Source organism: Carcharhinus amblyrhynchos, chromosome 19 (genome assembly GCF_965287045.1).
Source record: "Carcharhinus amblyrhynchos chromosome 19, sCarAmb.v2.hapA, whole genome shotgun sequence".
NCBI classification, from domain to species: Eukaryota; Metazoa; Chordata; class Chondrichthyes; order Carcharhiniformes; family Carcharhinidae; genus Carcharhinus; species Carcharhinus amblyrhynchos.
Window position 1 is genome coordinate 42,217,051 of NC_137342.1, and position 24,655 is coordinate 42,241,705.

At 45.5% G+C, this 24,655-nt stretch overlaps 1 protein-coding gene across 2 annotated transcripts in view; it reads left to right on the plus strand.

Moving 5' to 3' along the window:
* LOC145355489 (uncharacterized) overlaps positions 1-24,655 on the plus strand; it is a 440,243-nt gene that overhangs the window by 345,780 nt on the left and 69,808 nt on the right. The window contains exon 3 of one of the 2 annotated variants that reach the window (XM_080207659.1): positions 24,470-24,511. The exons of the other annotated variant lie outside the window; for it this stretch is intronic. The gene's annotated coding sequence lies outside the window, so the exon portion shown is untranslated. The remainder of the gene's footprint in view (positions 1-24,469; positions 24,512-24,655) is intronic. 2 annotated transcript variants of the gene reach the window in all.

Here is a 24,655-nt window from a genome sequence, read left to right on the forward strand (position 1 = left end):
CATAATCTCTCCCTCAATGTCAGTGAAATGATAGAGATAGTCATCGACTTCAGTAGTGAAGCCATGCCCCTGTCTACATCCAAGATGACAAAGTGGAGATGTTGAGGGCTTCAAGTTATATATATAAATGATTTGGAGGAAAATGTAACTGGATCGATTAGTAAGTTTGCAGATGACACGAAGGTTGGTGGATTTGTGTAGAGCGATGAGGACCATCAGAGGATACAGCAGGATACAGATCAGTTGGAGACTTGGGTGGAGAGATGGCAGATGGAGTTTAATCTGGACAAATGAGAGGTAATGCATTTTGGAAGGTCTAACTCAGATAGGAAATATACAGTAAATGGCAGAACCCTTAAGAGTATTGCTAGGCAAAGAGATTTGGATGTACAGGTACACAGGTCACTGAGAGTGGCAATGCAAGTGGAGAAGGTGGTCAAGAAGGCATACGACATGCTTACCTTCATCAGCCGCGGTATTGAATTTAAAAATTGGCAAGTCATGTTGCAGCTTTATAGAACCATAGGGCAACTAGGGATGGGCAGTAATTGGCCAGCCAGTGATATCCATTTCACACGAATGAAAAGAAAAAAAGTGATCTCTTAAACTCACATCCTGGTTGTTCTCCTTTATGTAATGTGTGTAGAATAATTGTCATTTAATTACTAACTGGTTCCATAGTAATTAGGAATATAAATGACTCAATTAACAGGGCCAAATGCCAGCCCTTACTTTGTTGTGAGTGTAAGATGTATTTACAGCTCTAGAGGAGCAATTGCTTGACACCTGCAGGGAAGTCAAGGCTGATTTTGTGAGGCTAGCAATGAATGGTGAATATCATTCACAACTTAACTCATGGCTCCTCACAACAAATGGCCAAAGTTATTTTATTATTTTTAATCAGTGTAACAAGTAGACTTACATTAACACTGCAATGAAGTTACTGTGAAAATCCCCTTGTTCGCCACACTCCAGCGCCTGTTTGGGTACACTGAGGCACTGCCAATGCACCTAACCAGTATGTCTTTTGGACTGTGGGAGGAAAATGGAGCACCCAGAGGAAACCCACACAGACACAGGGAGAATGTACAGTCTCCACACAGTGACCCAGTTCAGGAATTGAACCCAGGTCCATGGCACTGTGAGGCAGCAATGCTAACCACTGTGCCACCCACCCCCTGTATTAAGATCACTGTCATTTTCCCAGCACATTCTGGCCTGCAATCAATAGGATTTTGAACAGACTTACAAACCTGATTGATATCAATCTGCTCAGGTTCAAATGGTATCACTGTGTATGACATTGTTAGATCACAGCCCTTTGAGACAGGATCAGCGTAATGAGAACACATGCGTCTTGCACAACTCACTACCACTTTCTCGAGAGCAATTTTTGACGGGTGATGAACGTTATTCATGAACAAATATTTTTTTAAAAAACCCTCTGCAGCACCAAGTCTGTGCGTAGGTGGCAAAGAGCAACATTTCCAGAACTGTCATCTCCCTGGTACAAGTCTCAAAATCAAAAGCAAACAGGTAAAATGAACACAGGATAAATGGATCCCAGGCTGCATGGTCAGTGAGGGCTGGGCTACTCTCAAATCTGTGGAATGAACAGTCAGAATTGTTATTGTGCAGAAGGCCATTCGGCCCAACATGTCTGCACCGGCTCTCCAAACAAGCATGATGGTTTGGTAATCATCCAGTGCTCTCTTTAATGTCACAACTGAACCTGCCTCCAGCCACAGCATTCCAGACCCAAACCACTCGCTGTGTGAAAAAGTTTTCTCTCTCGCACCACATCTGCTTGGGAAGAAGGAGTATAATATCAAGGGTAAGACTCTTAGCAGTGTAAAGGATCAGAAGGACCTTGGAGTCCGGGTCCATAGGACTCTTAAATCGGCCTCGCAGGTGGAGGATGTGGTCAAGAAGGCGTATGGTGTACTAGCCTTCATTAATCAAGGGATTGAGTTTAGGAGTCGGGAGATAATGCTGCAGCTTTATAAGACCCTAGTCAGACTCCAGTTGGAGTACTGTGCGCAGTTCTGGTCGCCTCATTACAAGAAAGATGTGGAAGCTAATGAAAGGGTGCAGAGGAGATTTACAAGGGTGTTGCCTGGATTGGGTGGCATGCCTTATGAGGATAGGTTGAGGGAGCTAGGTCTTTTCTTCCTGGAGAGACGAAGGATGACAGGCGATCTAATAGAGGTTTATAAGATGCTGAGAGGCATAGATAGGGTGGATTCTCAGAGGCTATTTCCCCGGGCTGAAATGGTCGCTACGAGAGGACACAGGTTTAAGGTGCTGGGGAATAGGTACAGAGGAGATGTCAGGGGTAAGTTTTTCACTCAGAGGGTGGTGAGTGAGTGGAATCGGCTGCCGTCGGTGGTGGTGGAGGCGAACTCGTTGGGGTCTTTTAAGAGACTTCTGGATGAGTACATGGAATTTAATGGGATTGAGGGTTAAAGATAAGCTTAGTAGGTAGGGATATGATCAGTGCAACTTGTGGGCCGAAGGGCCTGTTTGTGCTGCAGTTTTCTACATTCTATTTCCAAACAAAACTCAGAGCACGAGTGAAATCTCTGTTCCTCGCTCCACAGGTGCTGCCTGAGCGTTTCTGACCTTCTCAGTTTTTATTTCACTCAGTGGAGTATCATGCAGTAGTTTGAAATATTAAAGGAACTCGGAGCAGAGAAATCCGCAACCAAGTGGAATGCCCTTCTGAAGCCTTTTTATATCATCCAGTATCCCTTGTCTCCTGTTTGCAGGAAGGAGCCTCAATGTGCTGCCGTTCCTCTTTTATTCTCAGGCTGATCTTGCTGGATTCTCCTGTGTGACCACAGACACAATTGCTTCAAACATGATGGGTTCAGCCCACTAGGGCGGCACAGTGGTGAGCACTGCTGCCTCACAATGCCAGGGACCCAGGTTCGATTCCAGCCTTGGGTCATTGTCTGTGTGGAGTCTGCATGTTCTCCCCGTGTCTGTGTGGGTTTCCTCCCACACTCCAAAGGTGTGCAGGATTGTCCATGCTAAATTGCTCCTTAGTGTCAGGGGGACTAGCTCGGGTAAATAGGTGGGGTTATGGGGGTAGAGCCTGGGTGGAATTGTGGTCGGTGCAGACTCGATGGGCCAGTTAGCCTCCTTCTGCACTATAGGCATCCCATGATGCTATGGATGCTGTGAATGTGCAAACTCCACTCAGTGACTCAGGGTCCATGGCACTGTGAGGCAGCAGTGCTAACCACTGTGACATCATGACGTGTAGCAAATAATGAGATGTACAAAATAAAGGCATTGTGTATCACCTTTATTATGGTAACCCAGTTAGGTATGTACAGCTGTATCACACCTGTCAGAAAGAACACTAGCCGTCCCTACACTCTCAGGAAGTTATACTTTTACGCAGAAGTTGGCCAACCAGAAGGCATCAAATGGTTAGCAATGTCATCTGTGCCAAATACAACAATTCTACTCTTTCACAATTGTAAGCAGTCTCGTAACGCCAGGTTAAAGTCCAGCAGGTTTATTTGGTAGCGCAAGCTTTCAGGGCATTGCCTTTTCATCAGGTGAGTGATGAGTTCCGTTCACAAACAGAGCATATATAGATACTAACTCAATTACAAGATAAAGGTTGGAATGCGAGACTTAACAGGTAATCAAGTCTTTACATGTGCAGACAATGTGAGTGGAGAGAAGGTTAAGCACAGTTTAAAGAGGTGTGTATTGTCTCCAGCTAGGACAGTTAGTGAGAATTTGAAAATCCAGGTAACTCGTGGAGGTTACAGATAGTGCGACATGAACCCAAGATCCCGGTTGAGGCCATCCTCGTGTGTGGAACTTGGCTATCAGTCTCTGCTCAGCGACTCTGCGCCGTCGTGTGTTGTGAAGGCTGCGTGGAGAACGCTTACCCGAAGATCAGAGGCTGAATGCCCTTGACTGCTGAAGTGTTCCCTAACAGGAAGGGCTAGTGATTGTCGAACAGTGTCCATTCATCCGTTGTCGTACTGTCTGCATGGTCTGACCAATGTATCAAATCTCGGGATGTCCTTTCCTGCAGCATATCAGGTAGACAACATTGGCCGAGTCGCAAGAGTATGTACCGTGTACCTGGTGAGGTGATGGCATCCGTGTCGATGATCCAGCATGTCTTGCAGAGGTGTTGTGGTCACTGTTCTCTTGAAGGTTGGGTAGTTTGCTGCATACAATGGTCTGTTTGAGGTTGTGCATTTTGAAGGCAAGTAGTGGAGGTGTGAGGATGGCCTTGGTGAGATGTTCGTCTTCATCGATGACGTTGAAGGCTTTGGAGGATGTGTCGTAGCTTCCCCGCTCTGGAGAAGTACTGGACAATGAAGGGTACTCTATCCTCTGTGTCCCGTGTTTGTCTTCAGAAGAGGTCTGTGCGGTTTTTCACTGTGACACGTCGGAACTGTCGATTGATGAGTTGAGCGCCATATCCCGTTCTTATGAGGGCGTCTTTCAGCATCTTTAGGTATCTGTTGTGATCCTCCTCACCTGAGCAGTTCCTGTGTACACGGAAGGCTTGTCCATAGGGAATGGTTTCTTTAACATATTTAGGATGGAAGTTGGAGAAGTGGAGTATTGTGAGGTTATTTGTGGGCTTGCGGTACAGTGAAGTGCTGAGGTGACCGTCCTTGATAGAGAAACATGTGTCCAAGATGCAACCGACTCTGGAGAGCAGTCCATGGTGAGTTTGATGATGGGATGGAACTTGTTGATGTCATCATCTAGTTGTTTCAGTGATTGTTCGTCATGAGTCCAAAGGAAGAAAATGTCACTGACGTATCTAGCGTATAGCATCGGTTGAAGGTCCTGTGCCGTGAAGAAGTCTTGTTTGAACCTCTGCATGAAGAGTTGGCGTTTGAGGTGTGAATTTGGTCCCCATGGCTGTTCCATGTGTCTGGCTGAAGAACTGGTTGATGAAGGTTGTGGTCCAGGATGAAGCGAATGAGTTGTACAATTGCATCTGGAGATTGACAGTTGTTGGCATTGAGTACTGAGGTAATTACAGCAATGCCATTGTTGTGGGGGATGTCAGTGTAGTGTGCCGACAACATCCATTGTGACGAGGAGCGCTCCTGGTTCAACTACTCCATGGGTGCTGAGTTTCTGTAAGAAGTCCGTAGTGTCATGACAGAAGCTGGGAGTTCTTTGTATGATGGGTTTCAGGATGCCCTCGGCGTAGTCAGAGAGGTTCTCAAACAGGGCCTCATTGCCTGATACAATGGGATGGCCGGCTGTGTTGGCCTCGTGTATCTTGGGGAGGCAGTTCCTCTTTGCAGTAATCTGTTTTGTTCAGTATGACGGTGGCCGTTCCTTTGTCTGTTGGTCTTGAGAGCGCGGATGGCGTTGTGTTGTGCTTGGGTGACGTTTGGGACTGTCTTGTGTGTGCGGCTGATGAATCTGGCATTGACGCACATCCTGATGGCTTGGGCATTCATGTCGAGTCGAGGGCAGTGGCCTTCCGGAAGAGTCCAATTCAACTTTTTCCTCTTCAGTTGCTGCACCACGATCTCCCTGTGGACTGTTCTGGTTCAAACCAGCAGACAGAGGAGGGGCCACTGTCATACTGAACAGAATGGATTACAGCAAAGGAGTGTACCAACAACTGAACAACGAGGAACACTACAGACAGTTACCTGCAGATCTGACCAAAGAACACACGCATCAGCTCAACAGACTAATAAAGACCTTTGATCCGGACCTTCAGAGTACTTTCCATGCTCTCATCCCACATACTCCCCGCGTTGGAGATCTCGACTGCCTCCTTTTCTACTTCATCCCCATTGAATTAGACAGGAGCATGTTCTCCTTTACGCTTCCTGAAGTCAATGACAATCTTCTTCGTTTTGTTGGCATTGAGGGAGAGATTTTAGTTGCTGCACCAGTTCACCAGATTCTCTATCTCACCGATGGCATTACTGCAACTGTCTCAATATTCAACAGCCAATCTCCAGACGCAATTCTACAACTCATCAGCTTCATCCTGGACCACAACGTCTTCACCTTCAACAACCAGTTCTTCATCCAGACACGTGGAACAGCCATGGGGACCCAATCCGCATCTCAATATGCCAATATCTTCATGCACGTGTTCGAACAAGACTTCTTCACCGCACAGGACCTTCAACCAATGCTATACACTAGATACATAGCTGACATTTTCTTTGTTTGGACTCTGGCGAACAATCACTGAAACAACTACATGACGACATCAACATGTTCCATCCCACCATCAGACTCACCATGGACTACTCTCCAGAATCGGTTGCATTCTTGGACATATGCATCTCCATCGGTGATGGTCACCTCAGCGCTTCACTGTCGTGCAAACTCACGGATAACCTCACAATGCTCCACTCCTCCAGTTTCCATCCTAAACACGTTAAAGAAGCTATTCCCTATGGACAAACCCTCCGTATACTTAGAATCTGCTTAGATGAGGAGGATTGCAACTGACACCAACAGACACTGAAAGACACCCTCATAACAACAGGATATGGCGTTCAACTCATCGATTGACAGTTCAACACGCCACATTGAAATACCGCACAGATCTCCTCAGAAGACAACACGGGACACGGCGGACAGAGTACCCTTCATCGTCCAGTACATCCCTGGAGCAGAGAAGCTACAACATCTTCTCCAGAGCCTTCAACATGTCATCGATGAAGACGAGCATCTCACCAAGGCCATCCCCACACCTCCACTACTTGCCTTCAAACAACCACGCAACCTCAAACAGACCATTGTACACAGCAAACTACCCAGCCTTCAGGAGAATAGTGACCACGACACCACACAACCCTGCCACAGCAACCTCTGGAAGATGTGCCAGATCATCGACACGGATGCCATCATCTCACGTGGGAGCACCATCCACCGGGTACATGGTACAGACTCTTGTAGCTCGGCCAACGTTGCCTACCTGATACGCTGCAGGAAAGGATGTCCCGAGACATGGTACATTGGGGAGACCATGCAGACGCTACAACAACGGATGAATGCACACCGTTCGACAATCACCGGGCAGGAGTGTTCCAGTCCTGTTGGGGAACACTTCAGTGGTCACGGGCATTCAGCCTCTGATCTTCAGGTAAGCGTCACACGACAATGCAGAATTGCTGAGCAGAAACTGGTAGCCAAGTTCCGCATACGTGAGGACAGCTTCAACCGGGATCTTGGGTTCGTAACATAAGAACATAAGAAATAGGAGCAGGAGTAGGCCAACTAGCCCTTCGAGCCTGCCCCGCCATTCAATAAGATCATGGCTGATCTGTCGCTGCTCAGTTCCACATTCCCGCCCTCTCCCCATAACCCTTAATCCCCTCTCTTATCAAAAACCCATCAACCCGCGTCTTAAAAATATTTAGCGAGGCAGCCTCCACCACTTCAACGGGCAGAGAATTCCAGAGATTCACCACCCTTTGAGTGAAGAAGTTCCTCCTCAACTCCGTTCTAAACTGCCCCCCCTTTATCTTGAGGCTGTGCCCCCTAGTAGCCCCCACGACTTGCCTGGGCTTGCAAAATCCCACTAACTGCCCTGGCCGGAGACAATACGCACCTCTTTAAACTGTGCTTAACCTCTCTCCATTCACTTTGTCTGCACCAGTAAAAAAATTGATTACCTGTAAAGACTCGCATTCGAACCCTTGTAATTGAGTTTGTGTCTATATATGCCCTGTTTGTGAACCCCACTCTTCACACACCTGATGGAGGGGCAACGCCCCGAAAGCTCATGCTCCTAAATAAACCTGTTGGACTGTAACCTGGTGTCATGAGACTTCTCACTGTGCCCACACCAGTCCAACGCCGGCATCTCCACATCACGGCTTTCACAACTATTAATATCTTAAATTCATTTTTAACATGAGTATGAGTGACAAGGTCAGCACTTCTTGTCCTTGATGGTGAGCCTTGACCTGGTACAGCCCAGGTGGTGTAGGTACACCCACAGTGCTGTTAGGGAGGGAGTTCCAGGTTTTAACCCAGTGACAGTGAAGGAACTTTGTTCAGTATATGACTGGGTGATGCTAACATCTTCACATACTTGCTGTTCTCGTCTATCTAGCTGGTAGAGGCTGTCGTTTGGAAGGTGCAGTTGAAGAAGCCTTGGTGCATTGCTGCAGTGTATCTAGTCGATGGTACACATGGCTGCCATGGTGTACTGGTGAAGGAGGAAGTGTATATGTATTAAAATCGAAAGGAGACTTTGCTTTCTGGCTGAGAGATTGCACCTAGCGCAGAGAGAGAAAAAATGAAAGACCTGCATTTGTACCGATGCTGTGTATAACCACTGGATGTCTCAATGTTTTCCATCCAGTGAACTACCTTTGTCATGTGGCAACCATTCACACAAGTTCCCTCAAGTAGCAGTCTCATTAGATGAGATTGTGAGTTGCATGGTAGCACAGTGGTTAGCACTGCTGCCTCACAGCTCCAGGGACCTGGGTTTGATTCCCAGCTTGGGTCACTGTCTATGTGGCGTTTGCACGTTCTCCCCATGTCTGCGTGGGTTTCCTCCGGGTGCTCCAGTTTCCTCCCACAGTCCAGAGATGTACAGGTTAGGTACATTGGCCATGCTAAATTGCCCGTCAGTGTGCTGGAATGCGTAGGTTAAGGGGATTAGCGGGATAAATATGTGGGGGTTACGGGGATAAGGCCTAGGTGGGATTGTTGTTGGCACAGACTCGATGGGCTGAATGGCCTCCTTCTGCATTGTAGAGATTCTATGAAATACTTGATGGGAACTCCTGTACTTCTCTTTGAAATAGTGTCGTGGGATCTACATGAGAGGACCTCAGGCCTCAGTTTCCTTAAGGAATTCCCGAGGCAGCACCTCTGACAGTGCAGCACTCCCTCGATGCAGTCTGACACTGTCAGCCTTGATTTTTGTGCTCAAGTCCTGGAGTGAGACTTGAACCTAGAATCGTGTGACTCAGAGTGAGAGTGCTACCCACTGAGCCGTAGCAGCAGGTGATGGGAAGCATGACTGCAGTAATGCGGTGGCACAGTGGTTAGCACTGCTGCCTCGCCGTGCCAGGGGACCAGGTTCAATTCCGGCTTTGGGTGACTGTGTGCAGTTTGCATGTTCTCCCCATGTCTGCGTGGGTTTCCTCCAGGTGCTCCAGTTTCCTCCCACACTCGAAAGATGTGCGGGTTAGGTGGATTGGCTATGCTAAATTGCCCCTTAGTGTCAGGGGGACTAGCAGGGTAAATACTTGGGGTTCCAGGGATGGGGCCTGGATGGAATTGTTGTCAGTGCAGGCTCGATGGGCTGAATGGCCTCCTTCTGTACTGATTCTAGCTCATTTTAACCTATAAACCCAGGCTTTGAGGGACTTGCTGACTTGATTTTGGACTGGCCCTAATAGTCCCTTCTCCCCTTCTCTGAGGTTGAGTCTCCGGACTTTGTGAACCCCTAATTTGGCCAAACTAGAGACGGGCTCCTGAGTGTATCGGCTGTGACGCAGATAAGAAAGTGATGAAAATATCTTCGCTGCTGCAGTGTTTGGGTTAGTGCTGCCCTCTAGTGAGTGAAAAATCTTGTACATTTTTAGCTTTTTTATATATATAACGTAATTACTAATGGCCCTGAAATTTCTTAGGAATACCACGTTTCCTGTCTGTTTGATTGAGGTTTGATAGCTTCCTCACTGATGCAGTAGCAGACTGTGCTTTTAGTTAATCGCACTGCATCTGGGAATTTGTTAAAAGACTCTTTTATTGAAAAGGAAAGCTTGGATTTGCTGGTGAGCTGGCAATGAGTCATTGAATAGATGGTCAAAAATGTGTGCGTGGAAAACATTAATCACTGGGCTTTTTGTCAGCAGTTTTACATCCAAAAGAATGTTAGTTTTTTTCTGCTCTTCTCTGGAAGACATTATTCCTGTGTGTGTCCAAAGGTATTAATAACCCTCCCAACAAGCGATTCTATCCTGCTCAGTAGAAATGAAAGAATGACTTGCATTTATATAGCGCCTTTCATGGTCTCAGAAGTCCAGAAGTGCTTTCCTGCCAGTTAAGGACTTTTTTGGAGTGTCGTTTTAAAGTTTAAAGTTTTCTTTTCATTTATTAGTGTCACAAGTAGGCTTACATTAGCACTGCAATGAAGTTACTGCAAAAATCCCCCAGTCGCCACCCTTCGGCACCTATTTGGGTATTCTGACGGAGAATTTAGCGTGTCTTTCGAACTGTGGGAGGAAACTGGAGCACCCGGAGGAAACCCACGCAGACATGGAGAGAACATGCAGACTCTGCACAGATAGTGACCCAAGCCGGGAATCGAACCCAGGTCCCTGGCGCTGTGAAGCAGCAGTGTTAACCACTTGGGCCACCATGCAGCCCAGTCTGTTTTAATGTAGGAAACTTGACAGCCAACTTGACACAGCAAGATCCCATATACTGCAATGTGGTAATGACCAGATAAGTGAGATGCTCTTTCAGAGTTGTTGCAGACTCGATGGGCTGAGTGGCCTCCTTCTGCACTGGTGGGATTCTGTGGTGAGAAACAGAGTTAACATTTTGAGTCTAAATGACTCTTCTACAGAAGTTGAAGCTGAGGTTATCCAGTATCTTCTCTTCAATTATTTCAGATTTCCAGCATTTGCAGTATTTTGAAGAGCAGAGGTAGCTTTCCGCCGTTTTGGACCATGATGTTTTCTGACCTGGAAGCTTGTAATCTCTGCGGTTTAGCTGCTGAAAACAATTCCAAACTGCTAGAATTACTTTGTCTTCTCATGTATCCTGTGATTGGTTTGAGGAGTGCGACATCTATTGTTAGTCCTAGAGGTTGCCACGTTTCCTCTAGAAAGAGTTTTACCTGCAAGAGATAACCGAGTGGAATTTCACACTCAAAACAAGATTGTGTTCAAAATTCATTGCGCCTACTTTGTGAAATTGTTCATTTTTAAGCAGATTGTATAAATCTTCACTTCTATTGTACCTGCTACAGCTTTAGTCTTCTTCACCAGTGTCCCGGAAAAGGCCCAGTTAGCCTAACACATCCAATCCAGGTGCATAAATGAGACTGAAACTTGTACATAAGAACAAACTCTGAATTTTCCAATACCTTTTATATCCTTAGGTTGGAGTTGAGGAGCGATCTCATTGATTTTCTTTTTTTTATTTGGGATGGCACAGTGGTTGGCACTGCTGCCTTATAGTACCAGGGACCCGGGCTCAATTCCGGCCTCAGGTCACTGTCTGTGCGGAATCTGCACATTCTCCCCATGTCTGCGTTGGTTTCCTCCAGGTGCTCCAGTTTCCTCCCACAGTCCAAAGCTGTGCAGGTTCGGTGGATTGCCCATGCTAAATTACCCCTCAGTGTCTCAAGATGGATAGGTTAGGGAAATTGGTGGGGTAAATGTGTAGGTACAGGGATAGGGCCTGGATGAGATGCTCTGTCAGAGAGCCAGTGCAGATGTGCTGAATGACCTCCTGTAGAGTTTCTAAGATTTATTGGGTTGCGGGCATTGCTGGTGACACCTGTACCTGATGCTGCTAGGCATAGGTTGCCATGCCAAATAACCTTTGCTTTGGGGAACCCAGGCACCCCCACTATCATCAGTCCCTCCCCACTCAACCATCCCCAACCCTGACCCGCAGCCTTCTCCTGTAAGAATTCCGAGGCTGGGTCCAATTTGTATTCACTCATCAGGAGCGATGTTTTTCGATCAGTTGTTTACAAATGAAAGAAACACAGTGCTTTGCACTCTGCCCTGGATTATGTGGGAGCGTTGGACCAGTGTTTGACTGACCTCATAAATATCTCACACTGCGCAAACAACGCAGTTCATTCAACTGACACTCAATAAAGATGCCTTTCAGGAAACTGACCCAGACAGTTCCTGTCGGCTTAATGACTCTTTAGCTGGATTTGTACTTGAGATTTTGCCCCTCTGTGAATATGATTGTGATTTATTTTTAAGATCATATATAATGATGTCAAGATTGATCTTGACTCAGAATTTCAATCCATTTCTTCATTGAGAGTATTGGTAACTTCTGATCCAGCAGCAACCCTTAGAATATAATTAATAACACGGATTCGGAATCCTTGGGCGGGATTTTACGGCCACGCTCACCCCAGAAGTGGAAAATTCCACCCAGGATTAACAAATCTTTGCATGGTCCACTCCCGCTACAATTCCCATGGCAGATAGGATGGGAAAATCTCCCCCCCGTGTGTCAAGTAAACTGGGAATCACCTCTACACAAAATAATCCAAAGTGCAGCCAAATGAGAAGGACCAAATCCACGTTCGATTGTATAGTGTGATCTGGTTTGTTACTTGATATTATTAGTGGTAAGAAACCCAAATTCCTGACTACCTATAGCTAGCAGGAAAAGCCGGATCATTCAGAAAGTATAACGTTAACCAAAATGCCCTTAAGTGATTTTATTTATATGCTAACAAATTCAATTGTCCATTGTTGGTTTTCCTTTTACTCCTTCTTGGGATGTAGGCGTCACTGGTGAGGTCAGCAATTAATACCCAGCCCCTAATTGCTTTTGACCTGAGTGGCTTGCTCAGCCATTTCAGTGGGCATTTGAGAGTCAACCACGTTGCTGTGGCTCTGGAGTCCCATGTAGACCAGACTGGGTAAGGATGGCATTTTTCCTTCCCTCAACCTTAAAGGGGCGCAGGTTAAACAATCAAAATCAGGGACATACCCATAAAATGCAGGAAACCCTGTCAGATCTGTCCATCCAAGAATGTACAGGCTAGGTTGATTGGCCATGCTAAATTGAACATTAGTGTCAGAGGGATTAGCAGGGTAAATATGTGGGGTTATGAGGTAGGGTCTGGGTGGGATTGTCGTCGGTGCAAGCTCAATGGGCTGAATGGCCTGCTGCACTGTAGTGATTTTATGAGCTGTGGAAAATTGGGATCCACAAGACAAAAGATGTAGATTCAAAGCAACAGCAGGGAGCCCCTCCAAACTGCACCACTGTTCCTTTAGACTCATAACTTAATGTCAGGTTGGCAAATCTGGTTGGATGTATTCCCAGAGGTTTTGTGGTGATGCTTCCCATCCAGTCAAAACAGCCATCTCCCCCACCTCAACCATCTCCCCACATTCGTTATAATTTATCAACGAGATGTTGCTAAAAATGATTTCAAAAATATTTATTTTAACTCCGCCTAGAGATTTTTCTTCTGGTTTGTTGGCAGTAGAGTTCAAGAGGTGTATGCTTTTTAATCCCAAGGACTTCAGGACAAATATGTCTTGACAAATACATGAATAGGGTGGGTATGGGGGGAGATACAGTCCCTGGAAGAGTCAGGGGTTTTAGTTCAGTCGGGCAGCATGGTCAGTACAGGCTAAGAGGACTGATGGGCCTGTTCCTGTGCTGTAATTTTGTTTGCTCTTTGTTCTTTGTTTAAAGAGACATCAGTGAACCAGATGGTTTTTTAATAACAATTAACAATGGCCAATCCCCATTGGCCGCCTCTTGCCCCACAGTCCTGCAAATCTCTCCTCTCCAACCAACTTCCCATTTAAAGTTACTATTGAGTTTGCTTCCGTTACCATTTCTCAGGTAGCGTGTTTCAGATCAGAACAACTCACATTTTTCCTCTCATCACATCTGATTCTTCTGTCAATTTTCTTTGCAATGAATCAACAATTTTTTTTTAATGTTATTAGTTTTTCAAGTTTTTAAAAATGTATTTGTCAGAAGTAGGCTTACATTAGCACTGCAATGAAGTTACTGTGAAAATCCCCTGGTTGCCACACTCCGCTGTCTGCTCGGGTACATGGAGGGAGAATTTAGCATAGCCAATGCACCTAACCAGTATGGAATACCCGGAGGAAACCCATGCGGACACGGGGGGAACGTGCAGACTCTACACAGACTGTGACCCAAACCAGGAATTGAACTCGGGTCCCTGGTGCTGTGAGGCAGCAGTGCTAGGAGGAATGTAAAATCAAACTTAAATGAATAAAATGGACTGGGGGCGTGGGGAAGGTGAGAAAGAAGAGAAGGAATTTGCAAGTTCCCAAAAACTGCTGTTACTTACCCTATCCCTGTTGCTTTGGATTTGGTCAAGGATTTTAGTGGAGACCTTGTGGTACAATGGTAGCGTCCTTGCCTCTAGGCCAGGATTCAAGACCTTGACTGATACATGCAAGAACCAAAGGGGTATTGACAGGGTGGATGTGGAAGAGGATGCTTCCTCTTGTGGCAGAAGCAAGATGGAGGGGTCACTGTTTAAAAATAAGGTGTGAAATTCCACATTGCCACAGAAATCGTAGCAGGCGGGACATGACTGTGCAAAATTCCATGGACCTCGAGTGGGATTTGTCCATCTTGGGGCAAGCGAGGCTGGAAAATCCTGCCAAAGGGGTCTCCCATTTAAGACAGAAAAGAGGATTTTTTTTCTCTCAGGCGTTGTGAGTTTGGAACTCTCTTCCTCAAAACGCATCTTTGAACATTTTTAAGGCAGATTCTTGGTAAGCCATAGGGCGAAAGATTGTTGGAGATAAGCAGGAAAGTGATGTTGAGGTCGCAATCAGGTCAGCCCTGATCTTATTGGAAGGTGGAGCAGGCTGGTGAAGGGCTGAATGGCCTACTCCTGTTCCTAATTCAGACATGCATATGTCCCAATTCAAGACTCAATGGCCATAGAATATGCATTCGTAATATGGCCATACTGTGGAGATGCCGGCGTTGGACTGGGGTGGGCACAGTAAGAAGTCTCACAACACCAGGTTAAAGTCCAACAGGGAATCACAAGCTTTCGGAGCACTGCTCCTTCATTAGGTGAGTGGACATAATATGGCCAAACAGCTGGATGAACAACCTATCCAAGATGCCCAGTGATAGGGTAGTATTCCTTTAAGGGACTGCCCTTTTCATTTGTCCCTCAGTTCCTTAGATTTATTTTAATTGATTAGTTGCTTTGGTTCAAGGTCGGGGGGGAGAGTTTCCTTGTTAGCAATGCTGCAGCGAGCATGGTTAGGAAATAAAAACAGAATCTGCTGGATAAGCTCAGCAGGTCTGGCAGCATCCGTGGAGAGAGAAACAGAGTTAATGTTTTGGATTGAGATGATCCTTTTACAGAACTCATGGGACAAAGAAAGCCAAGAGGGTGACTTGGTAGAGGTGTATGAAATTATGAGGGGAAGAGATAGAATGGACAGGATAAAATTGTCTCCCTTGGTGAAGAATTCTAGAACCAGGGACACAGATTCAAGATAAGTGGCAGCAGGTGTAGAGTGGGCATGAGGAAGAACTTCTTTACAACAAGGGTGGTGAGTGTCTGGAATTTTCTGCCTGAGTTGGTGCTGGAGGCAGAGACCTTAAATTCTTCTAAAAAGTACAGGAATCTGCACCTTACATGCTGTAAGCAACAGGGCTGTGGGCCGGGTGCAGAATGGTGGCGTTAGAAAAGGTACCAGGGTCTTGGCTGGCCAGGACAAGTTGGGCTGAATAGTCTTCTTAACCTTTCTATGGTTCTAAGTCCACAGTCACCAATGCCTTCTTAAGACATGTTACCTGATGAGAGCGGGGGAGAGTACAGCTACCCTATAGACATCCTAACCCAAGGAAGAACAGAAAAATGCAACTGCAAACAACATGGGCTGGATTTAAAAATGCAAGGCAGCAAATTCAGTCGGAGAATTGTTACAGTACAGAAGGAGGGTCATTCAGTATTTTCAATGGTAACTGGATTTGGAACAGTTTAACCAGCTGTGGGCAGCATGGTGGCACAGTGGTTAGCACTGCTACCTCGCAGTGTCGGGGACCCAGGTTTGATTCCCAGTTTGGGTCACTGTCTAGGTGGAGTCTGCACATTCTCTGCATGTCTGCGTGGGTTTCCTCCGGGCGCTCCGGTTTCCTCCCACAGTCCAAAGATGTGCTGGTTAGATGCATTGGCTGTGCTAAATTCCCCCTCAGTGTATCCAAGCAGGTGCTGGAGTGTGGCAACTGGGGGATTTTCACAATAACTTCATTGCAATGTGAATGTAAGCCTACTTGTGATTAATAAATAAACTTTTACTTTAGCCATATCGAGTGATAATCTTACTGGCTAAACACACCAGATCAGGCGTCTCCCTTTCAGAAGCAAACTTTGATTCATCCAGCACCAAGTCATGTTCCTCAACGTTTCACACGCAGTGAATTTCAAGTGTAATGCTGGGCATTAAACACCTACACCCCGGAGGGGCTGTCAGTCACTCATTAAATTTAGCACGCAATCAACAATGAAGAATCCCAATATTTGATTATAAGGTAAGAGTGTGGAAAAAGCCAAGGTGTGAAGTTAATGACCAGAACACCATGCACCTTGGTACCAACAGCAAAGTATTTTTGTTCTGCCAAAATTAGCCGGCAGATCCATCAGAACAACACGAGGGATCGAAGTGATGGGCGCTTCGCTGTAACAGATTGTCTCATAAACGCTGCCTTCAATGTGCCGATGTTCATAGTTGCTACTGGTTACAGTGAAGAGTGTTCCAAACCGCTACCTCGCAACAGGGAAAATAAATGGAGCAAATTAACCTGCTTAAAACATTCCATCATCCTGGCACTTATTCTGTGTCAGTTCTCGCTGTCAGGACCTACTGGTCAGAGTCTTGTTTATTCTCTCTGCTCAATGCCTCAGCAACAGCCCTACATTTATTCGCCAGCACTTAACTCGTCCGAGCTCAAGTGCCAGATTAGCGCTTGATTAGAATAATTAACCGGTTGATTGTTGTCATCTTGAGTTAAATGGATGACCAAGAGGCAGTTGACAATGTCAGGGGCGCCATGGTAACAATTCTGCAATGCATGCTGGGATACAAGAACTAAATCCTCTGCAGCAGCAAGCCACAGTGGCGATGAATGAGCAGCTGAGTACAGAATGTCTCACAACGCAGCTTTCATTTTTGGCCCATCTCCCTGAACTTCGCATGGATTCCGTAGGTTCCTAACCACTGCTGCCTCACAGAGCCAGGGAGCTGGGTTCGATTCCCGGCTCGGGTCACTGTCCGTGTGGAGCCTGCACGTTCTTCCCCGTGTCTGCGTGGGTTTCCTCCGGGTGCTCCGGCTTCCTCCCACAGTCCAAAGCTGTGCAGGTTAGGTGGTTTGGCCGTACTAAATTGCCCCTGTGAAAATCCCCTAATCGCCACACTCTGTCGCCTGTTCAAATACACTGCACCTTACCAGCACAGCTTTCGGACTTGTGGGAGGAAACGGGTGCACCCGGAGGAAACCCACGCAGACACGGGGAGAATGGGCAGACTCCACACAGACAGTGACCCAAGCCGGGAATCAAACCCAGGTCCCTGGCACTGCGAGGCAGCAGTGTTAACCACTGTGTCACCGTGCAGCCCAGATAGAGATTGATAGATCTCAGAATTAACAATAACGTAAAGGGTTACGGAGATAGTCGGTGCAAAGGGCATTGAAGTGTCCAGTCAGCCATGATTGCATTGAATGGCAGAGCAGGCTTAAAGGGCTGAATGGCCTCCTCCTGTTCCTATGTACCTTTCCAACTGAATGACGGAGTAGTTTTGAAGAGCTGGGTGTTTTCCTTCAGTTCCTGTGGCCTAGGAGAGAGCAGCCTCAATGTGTTCCAGTGTCAACAGGCCAAGACTATTAGAGGGTCTTGTCAGCTACAACCTAAAGTGATAGCAGCCTGCTCACTCCCCAAGATCCTTCTGAACTTGTGTTTCTGCTCAGTTAGTGGAAAAACTGTTCGTCCTGACAGCGTTGTGACTTTTATTGAAGGCTGTCATGACAAATTGCTTATGTTATTTAGGCGCTGTCACCATTCACCCACCAAGACTCTGCTCTTAGTGAGGAAGAGGGAGAGTGGCAGCAATCAGCAGCTACAAGGGAATTGTGGCAGAGATTGAAGGTTAATTCCAGGTTTGCAATCGGAAATAGAGAAAGTGAAATATAGATATAGCATTGTAGATACTGCCATTGAGGTAATTAAAGATAAATCTCCAATATTTCTCTGTTTAAACAAATGAGGCAAAGGCTCCTGAAAAGCCACACGTTATTTTGTAAAGGAATTGGTTTGGGAGACACTGAAAGAATAAAACCATCAAAATTAGTAATTTGTTCAAATTTTGGAGGATGGGAATTTTGTGCCAAACTAGGTGGTTATTATAATGAAGTGATTGTGACACTAACAGTCCAGAGGGCTGCCACCCATTACAACTTGTGAGACTGAATTCAAGAATCACAGCATTGTTACAATGCAGAAGGAGGCCATTTGGCCCATCACGTCTGCACTGGCTGTCCAAATGAGCATCATGGCTTTGCTCCATTCCCCCACCTTTTTCCCTGTATTTTGCTTCTATTCCAATGATTATCTTCAATGCTTTGATTGGGTCTGCCTCCACCACATTTCCAGGCAGTGCATTCCAGAACCAAACACCGTGTGAAGACATATTTTTCACATCACATTTACTTCTTTTGCGAATCACTCGAATTCCGTGCCCTCTCATTCTTGATTCTTTTACAAGCAGGAACAGTTTCTCTCCATCTATTCCGTCCAGCCTGATCTTGCTGTTGAAATCTGGTCATCTGTGGGTTAAATCCAGCGTACAAGATGGCGAATTGTTAGAATACTGAAGTGTTTGAACCTCAAACTGCTCCTATGGGGATGTCGCTCAGTGGTAGATCACAAGGACAACCCCCATCACCCATCCCAGTGAGTGGCAACTGGCAAAAATGGAATTTCACTAAAACTTTGGATACCGTTCAGGAAAGATTTAGATTGGTTCCGTGGATGAGGGACGTAGTCGTGTGGAGAGATTTCAGAAGCTGCTCTGCTGTCCTTCAAGAAGGGAAAGGTTGAAGCCTGGTTCTGAAAGAGCAGCTCACAGTACGGGCGGAGTAGAGAGGGAGAATCTGTTCCCATCAGGGGATGCAGACTCAAGGTGAATGACAAAAATTAAACCCATGAGGAGGAACTTGTTAAGTAGCAAGCGGTTTCGTTCTGGGAGGTGCTGTCTGAAAGAGAAGTGGAGGCAGATAAAATGGTGGATGCATTTCATATGTACATGCCCTATGTGTTTTCAGTGGTTTGGGGGCAGGGAGGGGGTTGGGAGAGTCATGTAAAATAGGTCGAATGTACTCCCCACCACCACCTCGCCAATTTGGACCCCCCACCCCTTCAGAATCTGAAGGATGGGCGAGCACCAAAATTGACAGCCTGCCAATGTAGGCGCCGGAGTGTGGCGACAAGGGGATTTTCACAGCAACTTCATTGTCGTGTCAATGTAAGCCTACTTGTGACACTAATAATTAAACTTTACCTTTTACTTTTAAATAGGCAGCTAAATTGCCGGACTCTGGGGAGGTAATGAGCAGTGGGACCAGCTGTGTGTGGCTTGACAAGTCAGCTAACCTCGTTCTATGCTGTAAGCATTCTGAGATGTTATTTAGTCTCATTGCAGGAGTAGAGGCACAGGAGGAGGCCTTTCCGTCCCTTGAGCCTGTTCCATTTCAATGATGTCAAAGCTGATCTGTATCTTAACTCCATCTGCTCACCTCGAGTTCCGTTCAGTGCCCAATACCAGTGGGTATGTTGCCTTGTACCTAAACAGTCTTCACCGTCTCTTCAAGGGGACCAGAGACTGAGCAGTGACTCTCAGTGGTTATGAGTTGCTGCCAATGGTCACTCATGACTGTGGAGTTTGCGCATTCTCCCTGTGTCTGTGTGGGTTTCCTCCGGGTGCTCTGATTTCCTCCCACAGTCCAAAGATGTCGAGGTTAGGTTGATTAGCCATGCTAAATTGCCCCTTATTGTCAAGGGGACTAGCAGGGTAAATACGTAGGGTTATGGTGATTGGGTTATGTTTGGTGCAGACTTGATGGGCCAGATGGCCTCCTTCTACACTATAGGGATTCTATGACGTCCATTGATTTTCACCCCCCGTCTCCACTTCCACTTGTTTATCAATCTGAGGCTGGTGGTTGCAGCGAGACACAGTAAGCAGGAATTGGCACATCTCTTGTGATGGCTATCTATAACTACTGGCATTCAGGAGAAGCACGCTGGCAGGTCTTGTTATACTGGTGTTGTGTTATCAATATTCAGCCCACCTCTGGTTCCAGAAACAAACTGCATCAAAGATCAGACTGGGGCCACTGCCCTTCCTCTTCCCTATGTCTCAAATCATTAAACTGAGACGAATAGTGGTTTTGTCCGTGAGGATTAAAGAACTTTGCCTGCCATTATCATGGAGATTACTCTTTGTGGGAGTTGGAACTCTCCTAGTGTACTCTGGAGGGCCGCGATAATAAGCCTTCCTTGAAATGGCTGTTCCTAATTAAACCAACAGAGCAAAGAGCATGCTGGCAGGGGAGATTGAAAATGGGTCTTTTCACCGTATTACCCCCAGTGACTGGCCCTTGGTATGTTCACTAATGAGAACACAGACCTGTAACGCTGACTGGAATTCAGAACACCGTTTTGTATTTCAAGAGGGGACCGCGTTTTCCCAAATCTTGCCAGATTTGGGGCATCTCTCAGCATATGCCATCTGTATCCTGCTGGAATTGTGATCTGCTGTTGGCATTCCCAGCACACTGAGGAATCTGGGACCTTAACAAATCACACAAAGCAATAGTGAGATCTGAACCGAAGAGATCTAAGGATTGCGGGGAGAGCATCGCAGAAAGAGGGTGAATTGGAGTCAACTCCTGTACGGAGAGTGAAATAAAGAGAGAAAAATAGAAATTGAATAACGAGAGAGGGAAAAGAAAAAGGAAAAAAAGATGAATATATTTCTTTAATTCTTGAAGAATTTACAACATGCTGGAATGGAATTGAACAGTTTAAGCATCTTTTTATCACTTTTCTTTAATATAATGGCCTATAATAGATACTTAAAACATTATTTAATTTATCTCGGCATGGCAACTGGAATCTACCCATGGTGTATAATTGGCGTGTTGGGATGGAGGGTCAGAGAGTGGTGGGTGGGGTACATGGATTGGCATCAGGGCTATAAAGGGAGGTGACAGTTGGTAGAGGGATTTGGATTGGAATAGAGTTTATGAGGAACCGGGAAGGTTGGTCCCTCATAAGAATAAGATGGCACAGGAGTAAGTTGGCATGGAAGGAGCACAGGGAGAGCGTGCAAGGGGTGAAAGATAGAAGTTTTTTTTATTTTACTGCCTTTATTACAACTGGGATGATGTCCCAGATCACTAAGGCTGGCCTTTCACACTGCCCATTTTGGCACCTGTGCAGTTTCCCCTGAGTCAAATTTATGGAATTGGCAAACTTATGGGAATGTCCTGACTGTGTACCCACTCGGGAGTGAAAATTCAGTTTTAAATTGAGGAAATAGGGGCCGGATTTCTCCTTCCCTGCATGTTTCCTGGCAACAAAGGTGACTCGCCACTGGTTGCCAGCAGAGGCTTCTGGTTCCACCAAAGTCAATGGCCATTTGCACTGTTCACCAGCGGTGCGGCTGGGGAATCTATCATAAGGGATCATTTTCGGTGAGATCTTCTGACCCCCCTGGCAGGAAGGACTGGAAAATTCTGGCTGTGAGGTGGGGTGAATACTGTGGAATTTTATAATGTCTTCAGTTTCAGATTTACTTATGTGGAATCAAATATTCATTTGTGGGACACGGGCATCGGTGGCTGGCCAACATTTATTGCCTGTCCCTTGTTGCCTTAGTTCACAGGGCAGTTGAGAGTCAACCACATTGCTGTGGCTCTGGAGTCACAGGTAGGCCAGACCGGGTAAGGACAGCAGATTTCCTTCCGTAAAGTAAACCTGATGGGTTTTTCCAGCAGTCAACAATGGTTTAATGGTCATCGGTAGATTCTTAATTCCAGATATTTTTTATTGAATTCAACTTTTTTTATTCATTCGTCGGATATGGGCATTGCTAGCTGGCCAGCATTAATTATCCACCCTTAGTTGCTCGAGGGCAGTTGAGAGTCAACCATGTTTCTGTGGCTCTGGAGTCACACGTAGGCCAGACCAGGTAAGGATGGCAGATTTCCTTCCCTAAAGGGCATTAATGAACTGGATAGCTTTTTCAAACAATCAACAATGATTTCATGGTCATCAGTACATTCTTAATTCCAAGCATTTTTTATTGAATTCAAACTCCACCATGTGCCATGATGGGATTGGAACCCGGGTCCCCAGAACATTCATGAGTTTCTGGATTGATAGTCTAGCGATAATACCTCCATCTGCCCTTGAAAAATTAAATAGATAGAGTCTATGGTGGGATAGGTCATGCATAGAATGGAATACTACAGTGCGGAAGTAGGCCATTCAGCCCATCAAGTCTGCACCGATCACAATTCCTGGCCTATCCCCATAACCCAATGCATTTAATCTAGCTAGTCCTTCTGATACTAAGGGGCAATTTAGCATAGCCAATCTACCTAATCCACACATCTTTGGACTTTCGGAGGAAACCAGGGAGAATATGTAAACTCCACACAGTGACCCAAGCTGGGAATCAAACCTAGGTCCCTAACGCTATGAAGCAACAATGCTAACCACTGTGCCACCGTGCTGCCCTTGATGTGATATACTTACATGGACATGTACTTGTAAAGAAAAAATTGTATGGCTGTGGCGTCAGGACAAGAGAGTGGAGCAAATTGGATAACTCTTTCAAAAAGCTGGATCAGACACAAAGGGCCAAATCGTAGTCCTGTTATCTTGAAATTTTATGCGTGCGAGATTTAGAATTGATGGACTGTCATTTATCTACAGATTGTTGCTATTAAGTGCAAATTGAATGAATATTTAAAGCAGAGGAAGATCCAGGCTACAGAGAGTGAGCACTACAATGAGAACAGTTTTGGTTTGTTTGGTAATGTGTCTTTAAGGGATATCAGTATGACATCAACTGGAAGGAAATGTGTCACGTAATCCAGTCTTAGCTTCACTTCTGCTTTGAGCAGAGCGCGTGCGCACAGCTCTAATTCCTTCCAGCTTTACACTGTACACCTTGGCAGTGAGCCAAAGTATTAACACCAGCTGACACTGATTACTCACATTTTTAAATTTATAAGCATCATTTCACCTTTTTTTTAAAGTTTTACACTTAAGATAGAAATGTTTCTTAAAAACCAATATATTCTTTGTGGATAGCATTCCTGTCATAATCATTGTACTAAGTTAACAAGGTCAAAATGTCATTTTGTGTTAACACAGAGAGAACATTTCATGTTCTGTACTTTATAATCATTTACATGTTAATTAAGGGTTATTACATAATTAGGAACCAACCAGAAACAGGTGATTTACCAAATAGTGTACCTCAGTTAAGCTGTAATTAAAGAAATAGTAATTAATCAAGTGGTTTTATTTAGGATTTAAAGCTTAAACTTCTAAAAAGGTTCTGCTTTGGATAAGCACCAAATGAGATATTTTGTGCTAAGCTCAACAGAGACCTCAGACAAAATGGGCAATAGTCAATTATGCAAAGTCAGATAACGAAGGATACTAAAAAAGAAACATCATTCCTTAGAGGAAAAAAGTGTGGGGAAAATGTTTCCATTAGTGAGAGAGACTCGTACCTGAGAACACAACCTCAGAGTAAAGGAATGATCATTTAGAACCAAGCTGAGGAGGAATTTCTTCAGCCAGAGGGTGGTGAATCTATGGAATTCGTTGCAGCAGAAGGCTGTGGAGCTCAGGTCATTGAGTGTATTTAAGTCGAAGTTGATAGGTTCTTGATTGTTAATTGTGCTCCAGTTTCCTTCCACAGTTCAAAGATGTGTGGGTTATATGGATTGACCATCCTAAATTGCCCCTTTGTGTCTGGGTAAATACATGGAATTATGGGGATAGGGCCTGGATGGGATTGTGATCAGTTCACATCGATGGGCCAAATGACCTCCTTCTGCACTGTAAGATTCTATGACTCTATGGATCAAGGGTTACACAGAAAAATAGTGGAAGAATAGGATTGACAAATGTAGCCGTGATTGAATGGTGGGGCAGACTCAAAGGGCCAAATGGCCTAAATCTGCTCCTAACTTATGGTTTTATGGAAAGGGCAATGCACATAGATAGTCACACTCCAATTAAAACAAGCCAATAATTGCATCAAACAATTATGCAGACGTGGTCCGAGATGAGGTATTGATAATTCAAGGGGACAAAAATAAAGGCTTTAAACAACATCTTTGCTAGCTGGTCACGTACTGGATGCTCCCAGTGCAGAGTTTGAAAGAATTGCTGTCAATGAAAGAGCAGAAGGACAGTCTTATTTTCCAGTGACCTGAATACTCCCTGGAAGCTGTAAAGTCTATTTTGTGTCATTATGTACAGCTTTTCCTTTTCAAACTAAACTTTCAATTTTAATTTCACAGAGATATAGCTTTTGGGGATCAAGGAATATGGGGAAGGCAGGATCAGGATGTTGAATTTGATCAGTCATGATCAAAATGATCAAAGGACTGATTTCGCTCAACCAATTGGTTCTTGCAATCCTGTCCATCACAGGCTGACAACTTTCTGGACCATTCAGAGGACCATTGACCTCAGGTAAGAATATCTGGTCCCCAGGTGGGTAGGACCAGAAAATCCAACCTAATATCTAACGTTAGATGTGATTCTATGATTGGGGAGCACTTGCTGAACAACCCTGAGTGTGTTGAGAACTACACGAATGATCAAATGAAGATTAGC